Raw genomic sequence first — 13,108 nt, 5'->3', positions numbered from 1 at the left:
AGCAGTACTGACCCGTGACTATGTATGCACAGCTGCTTCCAACAAAACAGCAATCTGTGTTAGTAACTCTAAAGCTGTGAGTGCCAATTCTGCATCAATCTCATCCTTCTGCAGAAATATTTCCCAAAATGACAAAGTGGCTAATACGGGGATCGAACCCGTGACCTTCTAACCAACTGAGCTAACCGGCCAGCTGAGAGGCATATTTCTGACTGGAGCATAAGAGGGAGGCCAGTTGCAGGGGGATTTTTTCTTCCCTTGGAAAAAAATGCCTAAATCATTCACACATAAAACCCTTATCCTCACAACAACCTAAAGAAAAACTACATGTGATCTGAAGGAAATTCATGAATATGACAATTATCTTCAAACTGACTTGTAGCCTGCATCACATTTAAGTAGAACTGGGACAAAGAAGGTTAAATGCATCTCATTGGAAGTGCCGCAGCAGTACTGACCCGTGACCATTTATGGACTGCTGCTTGAAACAAAACAGCAAACTAGTCATAGTAAATCTAAAGCTGTGGGTGGGAATTCTGCATCAATCTCATGCTTCTGTAGAAATATTTCCCAAATTGACAAAGTGGCCAATGCTGGGATCAAATTCGCTAACTTGGCGTGATTAGCACCATGCTCAGTCAGAAAAAGTATGCCTTCTGACTGGAGCATAGGAGGGAGGCCAGTTGCAGGGGGTAGTTTTCTTCCCTTGAAAGAAAATGCCTAACTCATTCACAAATACAACCCTTATCCTCACAACAACATTGGTTATGTCCCGCAGCAGTACCGACCCGTGACCATGTATGCACAGCTGCTTCCAACAAAACAGCAATCTTGTGTTAGTAACTCTAAAGCTGTGAGTGCCAATTCTGCATCAATCTCATGCTTCTGCAGAAATATTTCCCAAAATGACAAAGTGGCCAATACGGGGATCGAACCCATGACCTTGGCATTATTAGCACCACGCTCTAACCAACTGAGCTAACCGGCCAGCTGAAAGTCCTTTTCCCTTGGAAAAAAAATGCCTAACACATTCACACATAAAACCCTTATCCTCACAACAACCTAAAGAAAAACTACATGTGATCTGAAGGAAATTCATGAATATGACAATTATCTTCAAACTGACTTGTAGCCTGCATCACATTTAAGTAGAACTGGGACAAAGAAGGTTAAATGCATCTCATTGGTCATTTCCCACAGCAGTACTGACCTGTGACCATTTATGGACTGCTGCTTCCAACAAAACAGCAAACTAGTCATAGTAAATCTAAAGCTGTGGGTGGGAATTCTGCATCAATCTCATGCTTCTGCAGAAATATTTCCCAAATTGACAAAGTGGCCAATACTGGGATCAAATTCGCTAACTTGGCGTGATTAGCACCATGCTCAGTCAGAAAAAGTATGCCTTCTGACTGGAGCATAGGAGGGAGGCCAGTTGCAGGGGGGAGTTTTCTTCCCTTGAAAGAAAATGCCTAACTCATTCACAAATACAACCCTTATCCTCACAGCAACATTGGTTATGTCCGCAGCAGTACTGACCCGTGACTATATGCACAGCTGCTTCCAACAAAACAGCAATCTTGTGTTAGTAACTCTAAAGCTGTGAGTGCCAATTCTGCATCAATCTCATCCTTCTGCAGAAATATTTCCCAAAATGACAAAGTGGCCAATACGGGGATCGAACCCGTGACCTTGGCCTTATTAGCACCACGCTCTAACCAACTGAGCTAACCGGCCAGCTGACAGTCTCTTTCCCTTGGAAAAAAATGCCTAACTCATTCACACATAAAACCCTTATCCTCACAACAACCTAAAGAAAAACTACATGTGATCTGAAGGAAATTCATGAATATGACAATTATCTTCAAACTGACTTGTAGCCTGCATCACATTTAAGTAGAACTGGGACAAAGAAGGTTAAATGCATCTCATTGGTCATTTCCCACAGCAGTACTGACCTGTGACCATTTATGGACTGCTGCTTCCAACAAAACAGCAAACTTGTCATAATAAATCTAAAGCTGTGGGTGGGAATTCTGCATCAATCTCATGCTTCTGCAGAAATATTTCCCAAATTGACAAAGTGGCCAATACTGGGATCAATTTCGCTAACTTGGCGTGATTAGCACCATGCTCAGTCAGAAAAAGTATGCCTTCTGACTGGAGCATAGGAGGGAGGCCAGTTGCAGGGGGGAGTTTTCTTCCCTTGAAAGAAAATGCCTAACTCATTCACAAATACAACCTTTATCCTCACAACAACATTGGTTATGTCCGCAGTAGTACTGACCCGTGACTATGTATGCACAGCTGCTTCCAACAAAACAGCAATCTTGTGTTAGTAACTCTAAAGCTGTGAGTGCCAATTCTGCATCAATCTCATCCTTCTGCAGAAATATTTCCCAAATTGACAAAGTGGCCAATACGGGGATCAAACCCGTGACCTTGGCGTTATTAGCACCACGCTCCAACCAACTGAGCTAACCGGCCAGCTGAGAGGCATATTTCTGACTGGAGCATAAGAGGGAGGCCAGTTGCAGGGGGATTTTTTCTTCCCTTGGAAAAAAATGCCTAACTCATTCACACATAAAACCCTTATCCTCACAACAACCTAAAGAAAAACTACATGTGATCTGAAGGAAATTCATGAATATGACAATTATCTTCAAACTGACTTGTAGCCTGCATCACATTTAAGTAGAACTGGGACAAAGAAGGTTAAATGCATCTCATTGGTCTTTTCCCACAGCAGTACTGACCTGTGACGATTTATGTATGGACTGCTGCTTCCAACAAAACAGCAAACTAGTCATTGTAAATCTAAAGCTGTGGGTGGGAATTCTGCATCAATCTCATGCTTCTGCAGAAATATTTCCCAAATTGACAAAGTGGCCAATACTGGGATCAAATTCGCTAACTTGGCGTGATTAGCACCATGCTCAGTCAGAAAAAGTATGCCTTCTGACTGGAGCATAGGAGGGAGGCCAGTTGCAGGGGGGAGTTTTCTTCCCTTGAAAGAAAATGCCTAACTCATTCACAAATACAACCCTTATCCTCACAACAACATTGGTTATGTCCGCAGCAGTACTGACCCGTGACTATGTATGCACAGCTGCTTCCAACAAAACAGCAATCTTGTGTTAGTAACTCTAAAGCTGTGAGTGCCAATTCTGCATCAATCTCATGCTTCTGCAGAAATATTTCCCAAAATGATAAAGTGGCCAATACGGGGATCGAACCCGTGACCTTGGCGTTATTAGCACCACGCTCTAACCAACTGAGCGGCATATTTCTGACTGGAGCATAAGAGGGAGGCCAGTTGCAGGGGGATTTTTTCTTCCCTTGGAAAAAAATGCCTAACTCATTCACACATAAAACCCTTATCCTCACAACAACCTAAAGAAAAACTACATGTGATCTGAAGGAAATTCATGAATATGACAATTATCTTCAAACTGACTTGTAGCCTGCATCACATTTAAGTAGAACTGGGACAAAGAAGGTTCCCACAGCAGTACTGACCTGTGACCATTTATGGACTGCTGCTTCCAACAAAACAGCAATCTTGTGTTAGTAACTCTAAAGCTGTGAGTGCCAATTCTGCATCAATCTCATGCTTCTGCAGAAATATTTCCCAAAATGACAAGGAGGCCAATAAGGGGACCCGTGACCTTGCCATTATTAGCACCACGCTCTAACCAAATGAGCTAAACAGCCAGCTGAGAGTTTTGTTTCTGACTCAAGCATAAGCAGGAGGCCAGTTGTAGGGGGATGTTTTCTTCCCTTGGAAACAAAATTCCTAACTCATTCACACAGACAACCCTTATCCTCACAACAACCTAAAGAAAAACGCCATGTGATCTGAAGGAAATTCATGAATATTACAATTATCTTCAAACTGACTTGTGGCCTGCATCACATTTAAGTAGTACTGCGACAAAGAAGGTTAAATGCATCTCATTGGTCATTTCCCACAGCAGTACTGACCTGTGACCATTTATGGACTGCTGCTTCCAACAAAACAGCAAACTTGTCATAGTAAATCTAAAGCTGTGGGTGGGAATTCTGCATCAATCTAATGCTTCTGCAGACATTTTTCCCAAATTGACAAAGTGGCCAATACTGGGATCAAATTCGCTAACTTGGCGTGATTAGCACCATGCTCAGTCAGAAAAAGTATGCTTCTGACTGGAGCATAGGAGGGAGGCCAGTTGCAGGGGGGAGTTTTCTTTCCTTGAAAGAAAATGCCTAACTCATTCACAAATACAACCCTTATCCTCAGAACAACATTGGTAATGTCCGCAGCAGTACTGACCCGTGACTATGTATGCACAGCTGCTTCCAACAAAACAGCAATCTTGTGTTAGTAACTCTAAAGCTGTGAGTGCCAATTCTGCATCAATCTCATCCTTCTGCAGAAATATTTCCCAAAATGACAAAGTGGACAATACGGGGATCGAATCGAACCCGTGACCTTGGCATTATTAGCACCACGCTCTAACCAACTGAGCTAACCAGCCAGCTGAGAGGCATATTTCTGACTGGACCATAAGAGGGAGGCCAGTTGCAGGGGGATTTTTTCTTCCCTTGGAAAAAAAATGCCTAACTCATTCACATATAATACCCTTATCCTCACAACAACCTAAAGAAAAACTACATGTGATCTGAAGGAAATTCATGAATATGACAATTATCTTCAAACTGACTTGTAGCCTGCATCACATTTAAGTAGAACTGGGACAAAGAAGGTTAAATGCATCTCATTGGTCATTTCCCACAGCAGTACTGACCTGTGACCATTTATGGACTGCTGCTTCCAACAAAACAGCAAACTAGTCATAGTAAATCTAAAGCTGTGGGTGGGAATTCTGCATCAATCTCATGCTTCTGCAGAAATATTTCCCAAATTGACAAAGTGGCCAATACTGGGATCAAATTCGCTAACTTGGCGTGATTAGCACCATGTTCAGTCAGAAAAAGTATGCCTTCTGACTGGAGCATAGGAGGGAGGCCAGTTGCAGGGGGGGGTTTTCTTCCCTTGAAAGAAAATGCCTAACTCATTCACAAATACAACCCTTATCCACACAACAACATTGGTTATGTCCCGCAGCAGTACTGACCCGTGACCATGTATGCACAGCTGCTACCAACAAAACAGCAATCTTGTGTTAGTAACTCTAAAGCTGTGAGTGCCAATTCTGCATCAATCTCATGCTTCTGCAGAAATATTTCCCAAAATGACAAAGTGGCCAATACGGGGATCGAACCCGTGACGTTATTAGCACCATGCTCTAACCAACTGAGCTAACCGACCAGCTAAGAGTCTTGTTTCTGACTGGACCATAAGAGGGAGGCCAGTTGCAGGGGGATTTTTTCTTCCCTTGGAAAAAAAATGCCTAACTCATTCACACATAAAACCCTTATCCTCACAACAACCTAAAGAAAAACTACATGTGATCTGAAGGAAATTCATGAATATGACAATTATCTTCAAACTGACTTGTAGCCTGCATCACATTTAAGTAGAACCGGGACAAAGAAGGTTAAATGCATCTCATTGGTCATTTCCCACAGCAGTACTGACCTGTGACCATTTATGGACTGCTGCTTCCAACAAAACAGGAAACTAGTCATAGTAAATCTAAAGCTGTGGGTGGGAATTCTGCATCAATCTCATCCTTCTGCAGAAATATTTCCCAGATTGACAAAGTGGCCAATACTGGGATCAAATTCGCTAACTTGGCGTGATTAGCACCATGCTCAGTCAGAAAAAGTATGCCTTCTGACTGGAGCATAGGAGGGAGGCCAGTTGCAGGGGGGAGCTTTCTTCCCTTGAAAGAAAATGCCTAACTCATTCACAAATACAACCCTTATCCTCACAACAACATTGGTTATGTCCCGCAGCAGTACTGACCCGAGACCATGTATGCACAGCTGCTTCCAACAAAACAGCAATCTTTGTTAGTAACTCTAAAGCTGTGAGTGCCAATTCTGCATCAATCTCATGCTTCTGCAGAAATATTTCCCAAAATGACAAAGTGGCCAATACAGGGATCGAACCCGTGACCTTGGCGTTATTAGCACCACACTCTAATCAACTGAGCTAACCAACCAGCAGAGAGCCCTGCTTCTGACTGGAGCATAAGAGGGAGGCCAGTTGCAGGGGGATTTTTTCTTCCCTTGGAAAAAAAATGCCTAAGTCATTCACACATAAAACCCTTATCCTCACAACAACCTAAAGAAAAACTACATGTGATCTGAAGGAAATTCATGAATATGACAATTATCTTCAAACTGACTTGTAGCCTGCATCACATTTAAGTAGAACTGGGACAAAGAAGGTTAAATGCATCTCATTGGTCATTTCCCACAGCAGTACTGACCTGTGACCATTTATGGACTGCTGCTTCCAACAAAACAGCAAACTAGTCATAGTAAATCTAAAGCTGTGGGTGGGAATTCTGCATCAATCTCATGCTTCTGCAGAAATATTTCCCAAATTGACAAAGTGGCCAATACTGGGATCAAATTCGCTAACTTGGCGTGATTAGCACCATGCTCAGTCAGAAAAAGTATGCCTTCTGACTGGAGCATAGGAGGGAGGCCAGTTGCAGGGGGGAGTTTTCTTCCCTTGAAAGAAAATGCCTAACTCATTCACAAAAACAACCCTTATCCTCACAACAACATTGGTTATGTCCGCAGCAGTACTGACCCGTGACTATGTATGCACAGCTGCTTCCAACAAAACAGCAATCTTGTGTTAGTAACTCTAAAGCTGTGAGTGCCAATTCTGCATCAATCTCATGCTTCTGCAGAAATATTTCCCAAAATGACAAAGTGGCCAATACGGGGATCGAACCCGTGACCGTGGCGTTATTAGCACCACGCTCTAACCAACTGAGCTAACCGGCCAGCTGAGAGGCATGTTTCTGACTGGAGCATAAGAGGGAGGCCAGTTGCAGGGGGACTTTTTCTTCCCTTGGAAAAAAAAATGCCTAACTCATTCACACATAAAACCCTTATCCTCACAACAACCTAAAGAAAAACTACATGTGATCTGAAGGAAATTCACGAATATGACAATTATCTTCAAACTGACTTGTAGCCTGCATCACATTTAAGTAGAACTGGGACAAAGAAGGTTAAATGCATCTCATTGGTCATTAGTAACTCTAAAGCTGTGAGTGCCAATTCTGCATCAATCTCATGCTTCTGCAGAAATATTTCCCAAAATGACAAAGTGGCCAATACGGGGATCAAACCCGTAACCTTGGCGTTATTAGCACCACGCTCTAACCAACTGAGCTAACCGGCCAGCTGAGAGTCCTGTTTCTGACTGGAGCATAAGAGGGAGGCCAGTTGCAGGGGGATTTTTTCTTCCCTTGGAAAAAAATGCCTAACTCATTCACACATAAAACCCTTATCCTCACAACAACCTAAAGAAAAACTACATGTGATCTGAAGGAAATTCATGAATATGACAATTATCTTCAAACTGACTTGTAGCCTGCATCACATTTAAGTAGAACTGGGACAAAGAAGGTTAAATGCATCTCATTGGAAGTCCCGCAGCAGTACTGACCCGTGACCATTTATGGACTGCTGCTTGAAACAAAACAGCAAACTAGTCATAGTAAATCTAAAGCTGTGGGTGGGAATTCTGCATCAATCTCATGCTTCTGCAGAAATATTTCCCAAATTGACAAAGTGGCCAATACTGGGATCAAATTCGCTAACTTGGCGTGATTAGCACCATGCTCAGTCAGAAAAAGTATGCCTTCTGACTGGAGCATAGGAGGGAGGCCAGTTGCAGGCGGTAGTTTTCTTCTCTTGAAAGAAAATGCCTAACTCATTCACAAATACAACCCTTAACCTCACAACAACATTGGTTATGTCCCGCAGCAGTACTGACCCGTGACCATGTATGCAGAGCTGCTACCAACAAAACAGCAATCTTGTGTTAGTAACTCTAAAGCTGTGAGTGCCAATTCTGCATCAATCTCATGCTTCTGCAGAAATATTTCCCAAAATGACAAAGTGGCCAATACGGGGATCGAACCCATGACCTTGGCGTTATTAGCACCACTCTCTAACCAACTGAGCTAACCGGCCAGCTGAGAGCCTTTTTCGCTTGGAAAAAAAATGCCTAACTCATTCACACATAAAACCCTTATCCTCACAACAACCTAAAGAAAAACTACATGTGATCTGAAGGAAATTCATGAATATGACAATTATCTTCAAACTGACTTGTAGCCTGCATCACATTTAAGTTGAACTGGGACAAAGAAGGTTAAATGCATCTCATTGGTCATTTCCCACAGCAGTACTGACCTGTGACCATTTATGGACTGCTGCTTCCAACAAAACAGCAAACTAGTCATAGTAAATCTAAAGCTGTGGGTGGGAATTCTGCATCAATCTCATGCTTCTGCAGAAATATTTCCCAAATTGACAAAGTGGCCAATACTGGGATCAAATCCGCTAACTTGGCGTGATTAGCACCATGCTCAGTCAGAAAAAGTATGCCTTCTGACTGGAGCATAGGAGGGAGGCCAGTTGCAGGGGGGAGTTTTCTTCCCTTGAAAGAAAATGCCTAACTCATTCACAAATACAACCCTTATCCTCACAACAACATTGGTTATGTCCCGCAGCAGTACTGACCCATGACCATGTATGCACAGCTGCTTCCAACAAAACAGCAATCTTGTGTTAGTAACTCTAAAGCTGTGAGTGCCAATTCTGCATCAATCTCATGCTTCTGCAGAAATATTTCCCAAAATGACAAAGTGGCCAATACGGGGATCGAACCCATGACCTTGGTGTTATTAGCACCACGCTCTAACCAACTGAGCTAACCGGCCAACTGAGAGCCTTTTTCCCTTGGAAAAAAAATGCCTAACTCATTCACACATAAAACCCTTATCCTCACAACAACCTAAAGAAAAACTACATGTGATCTGAAGGAAATTCATGAATATGACAATTATCTTCAAACTGACTTGTAGCCTGCATCACATTTAAGTAGAACTGGGACAAAGAAGGTTAAATGCATCTCATTGGTCATTTCCCACAGCAGTACTGACCTGTGACCATGTATGGACTGCTGCTTCCAACAAAACAGCAAACTAGTCATAGTAAATCTAAAGCTGTGGGTGGGAATTCTGCATCTATCTCATGCTTCTGCAGAAATATTTCCCAAATTGACAAAGTGGCCAATACTGGGATCAAATCCGCTAACTTGGCGTGATTAGCACCATGCTCAGTCAGAAAAAGTATGCCTTCTGACTGGAGCATAGGAGGGAGGCCAGTTGCAGGGGGGAGTTTTCTTCCCTTGAAAGAAAATGCCTAACACATTCACAAATACAACCCTTATCCTCACAACAACATTGGTTATGTCCCGCAGCAGTACTGACCCGTGACCATGTATGCACAGCTGCTTCCAACAAAACAGCAATCTTGTGTTAGTAACTCTAAAGCTGTGAGTGCCAATTCTGCATCAATCTCATGCTTCTGCAGAAATATTTCCCAAAATGACAAGGAGGCCAATACGGGAACCCGTGACTTTGCCATTATTAGCACCACGCTCTAACCAAATGAGCTAAACAGCCAGCTGAGAGTTTAGTTTCTGACTCAAGCATAAGCAGGAGGCCAGTTGTAGGGGGATGTTTTCTTCCCTTGGAAAAAAAATGCCTAACTCATTCACACAGACAACCCTTATCCTCACAACAACCTAAAGAAAAACGCCATGTGATCTGAAGGAAATTCATGAATATTACAATTATCTTCAAACTGACTTGTGGCCTGCATCACATTTAAGTAGTACTGCGACAAAGAAGGTTAAATGCATCTCATTGGTCATTTCCCACAGCAGTACTGACCTGTGACCATTTATGGACTGCTGCTTCCAACAAAACAGCAAACTTGTCATAGTAAATCTAAAGCTGTGGGTGGGAATTCTGCATCAATCTAATGCTTCTGCAGACATTTTTCCCAAATTGACAAAGTGGCCAATACTGGGATCAAATTCGCTTACTTGGTGTGATTAGCACCATGCTCAGTCAGAAAAAGTATGCTTCTGACTGGAGCATAGGAGGGAGGCCAGTTGCAGGGGGGAGTTTTCTTTCCTTGAAAGAAAATGCCTAACTCATTCACAAATACAACCCTTATCCTCACAACAACATTGGTTATGTCCGCAGCAGTACTGACCCGTGACTATCTATGCACAGCTGCTTCCAACAAAACAGCAATCTTGTGTTAGTAACTCTAAAGCTGTGAGTGCCAATTCTGCATCAATCTCATCCTTCTGCAGAAATATTTCCCAAAATGACAAAGTGGCCAATACGGGGATCGAACCCGTGACCTTGGCGTTATTAGCACCACGCTCTAACCAACTGAGCTAACCGGCCAGCTGAGAGGCATGTTTCTGACTGGACCATAAGAGGGAGGCCAGTTGCAGGGGGATTTTTTCTTCCCTTGGAAAAAAAATGCCTAACTCATTCACACATAAAACCCTTATCCTCACAACAACCTAAAGAAAAACTACATGTGATCTGAAGGAAATTCATGAATATGACAATTATCTACAAACTGACTTGTAGCCTGCATCACATTTAAGTAGAACTGGGACAAAGAAGGTTCCCACAGCAGTACTGACCTGTGACCATTTATGGACTGCTGCTTCCAACAAAACAGCAATCTTGTGTTAGTAACTCTAAAGCTGTGAGTGCCAATTCTGCATCAATCTCATGCTTCTGCAGAAATATTTCCCAAAATGACAAGGAGGCCAATAAGGGGACCCGTGACCTTGCCATTATTAGCACCACGCTCTAACCAAATGAGCTAAACAGCCAGCTGAGAGTTTTGTTTCTGACTCAAGCATAAGCAGGAGGCCAGTTGTAGGGGGATGTTTTCTTCCCTTGGAAACAAAATTCCTAACTCATTCACACAGACAACCCTTATCCTCACAACAACCTAAAGAAAAACGCCATGTGATCTGAAGGAAATTCATGAATATTACAATTATCTTCAAACTGACTTGTGGCCTGCATCACATTTAAGTAGTACTGCGACAAAGAAGGTTAAATGCATCTCATTGGTCATTTCCCACAGCAGTACTGACCTGTGACCATTTATGGACTGCTGCTTCCAACAAAACAGCAAACTTATCATAGTAAATCTAAAGCTGTGGGTGGGAATTCTGCATCAATCTAATGCTTCTGCAGACATTTTTCCCAAATTGACAAAGTGGCCAATACTGGGATCAAATTCGCTAACTTGGCGTGATTAGCACCATGCTCAGTCAGAAAAAGTATGCTTCTGACTGGAGCATAGGAGGGAGGCCAGTTGCAGGGGGGAGTTTTCTTTCCTTGAAAGAAAATGCCTAACTCATTCACAAATACAACCCTTATCCTCAGAACAACATTGGTAATGTCCGCAGCAGTACTGACCCGTGACTATGTATGCACAGCTGCTTCCAACAAAACAGCAATCTTGTGTTAGTAACTCTAAAGCTGTGAGTGCCAATTCTGCATCAATCTCATCCTTCTGCAGAAATATTTCCCAAAATGACAAAGTGGACAATACGGGGATCGAATCGAACCCGTGACCTTGGCATTATTAGCACCACGCTCTAACCAACTGAGCTAACCAGCCAGCTGAGAGGCATATTTCTGACTGGACCATAAGAGGGAGGCCAGTTGCAGGGGGATTTTTTCTTCCCTTGGAAAAAAAATGCCTAACTCATTCACATATAATACCCTTATCCTCACAACAACCTAAAGAAAAACTACATGTGATCTGAAGGAAATTCATGAATATGACAATTATCTTCAAACTGACTTGTAGCCTGCATCACATTTAAGTAGAACTGGGACAAAGAAGGTTAAATGCATCTCATTGGTCATTTCCCACAGCAGTACTGACCTGTGACCATTTATGGACTGCTGCTTCCAACAAAACAGCAAACTAGTCATAGTAAATCTAAAGCTGTGGGTGGGAATTCTGCATCAATCTCATGCTTCTGCAGAAATATTTCCCAAATTGACAAAGTGGCCAATACTGGGATCAAATTCGCTAACTTGGCGTGATTAGCACCATGTTCAGTCAGAAAAAGTATGCCTTCTGACTGGAGCATAGGAGGGAGGCCAGTTGCAGGGGGGGGTTTTCTTCCCTTGAAAGAAAATGCCTAACTCATTCACAAATACAACCCTTATCCACACAACAACATTGGTTATGTCCCGCAGCAGTACTGACCCGTGACCATGTATGCACAGCTGCTACCAACAAAACAGCAATCTTGTGTTAGTAACTCTAAAGCTGTGAGTGCCAATTCTGCATCAATCTCATGCTTCTGCAGAAATATTTCCCAAAATGACAAAGTGGCCAATACGGGGATCGAACCCGTGACGTTATTAGCACCATGCTCTAACCAACTGAGCTAACCGACCAGCTAAGAGTCTTGTTTCTGACTGGACCATAAGAGGGAGGCCAGTTGCAGGGGGATTTTTTCTTCCCTTGGAAAAAAAATGCCTAACTCATTCACACATAAAACCCTTATCCTCACAACAACCTAAAGAAAAACTACATGTGATCTGAAGGAAATTCATGAATATGACAATTATCTTCAAACTGACTTGTAGCCTGCATCACATTTAAGTAGAACCGGGACAAAGAAGGTTAAATGCATCTCATTGGTCATTTCCCACAGCAGTACTGACCTGTGACCATTTATGGACTGCTGCTTCCAACAAAACAGGAAACTAGTCATAGTAAATCTAAAGCTGTGGGTGGGAATTCTGCATCAATCTCATCCTTCTGCAGAAATATTTCCCAGATTGACAAAGTGGCCAATACTGGGATCAAATTCGCTAACTTGGCGTGATTAGCACCATGCTCAGTCAGAAAAAGTATGCCTTCTGACTGGAGCATAGGAGGGAGGCCAGTTGCAGGGGGGAGCTTTCTTCCCTTGAAAGAAAATGCCTAACTCATTCACAAATACAACCCTTATCCTCACAACAACATTGGTTATGTCCCGCAGCAGTACTGACCCGAGACCATGTATGCACAGCTGCTTCCAACAAAACAGCAATCTTTGTTAGTAACTCTAAAG

General features: G+C 42.7%; 7 non-coding genes across 7 annotated transcripts; all 7 read right to left on the bottom strand.

Moving 5' to 3' along the window:
• Positions 1-914: 914 nt before the first annotated feature.
• On the bottom strand, positions 915-988 carry TRNAI-AAU (transfer RNA isoleucine (anticodon AAU)). The gene has a single exon. It is a non-coding gene; the product is annotated as a tRNA-Ile (tRNA).
• Positions 989-1,663: 675 nt separating this feature from the next.
• TRNAI-AAU (transfer RNA isoleucine (anticodon AAU)) lies at positions 1,664-1,737 on the bottom strand. Its single transcript has one exon. It is a non-coding gene; the product is annotated as a tRNA-Ile (tRNA).
• A 5,098-nt stretch (positions 1,738-6,835) lies between these two features.
• TRNAI-AAU (transfer RNA isoleucine (anticodon AAU)) lies at positions 6,836-6,909 on the bottom strand. The gene has a single exon. It is a non-coding gene; the product is annotated as a tRNA-Ile (tRNA).
• A 329-nt stretch (positions 6,910-7,238) lies between these two features.
• Positions 7,239-7,312, bottom strand: TRNAI-AAU (transfer RNA isoleucine (anticodon AAU)). The gene has a single exon. It is a non-coding gene; the product is annotated as a tRNA-Ile (tRNA).
• A 723-nt stretch (positions 7,313-8,035) lies between these two features.
• On the bottom strand, positions 8,036-8,109 carry TRNAI-AAU (transfer RNA isoleucine (anticodon AAU)). Its single transcript has one exon. It is a non-coding gene; the product is annotated as a tRNA-Ile (tRNA).
• Positions 8,110-8,787: 678 nt separating this feature from the next.
• TRNAI-AAU (transfer RNA isoleucine (anticodon AAU)) lies at positions 8,788-8,861 on the bottom strand. Its single transcript has one exon. It is a non-coding gene; the product is annotated as a tRNA-Ile (tRNA).
• A 1,471-nt stretch (positions 8,862-10,332) lies between these two features.
• TRNAI-AAU (transfer RNA isoleucine (anticodon AAU)) lies at positions 10,333-10,406 on the bottom strand. Its single transcript has one exon. It is a non-coding gene; the product is annotated as a tRNA-Ile (tRNA).
• Positions 10,407-13,108: the final 2,702 nt, after the last annotated feature.

The sequence above is a fragment of the Ambystoma mexicanum genome, chromosome 1p (genome assembly GCF_040938575.1).
Source record: "Ambystoma mexicanum isolate Mex_15411 chromosome 1p, UKY_AmexF1_1, whole genome shotgun sequence".
NCBI classification, from domain to species: domain Eukaryota; kingdom Metazoa; phylum Chordata; class Amphibia; order Caudata; family Ambystomatidae; genus Ambystoma; species Ambystoma mexicanum.
The sequence above is the reverse complement of the archived record's forward strand: the minus strand, read 5'-3'. Positions and strand labels throughout refer to the sequence as shown.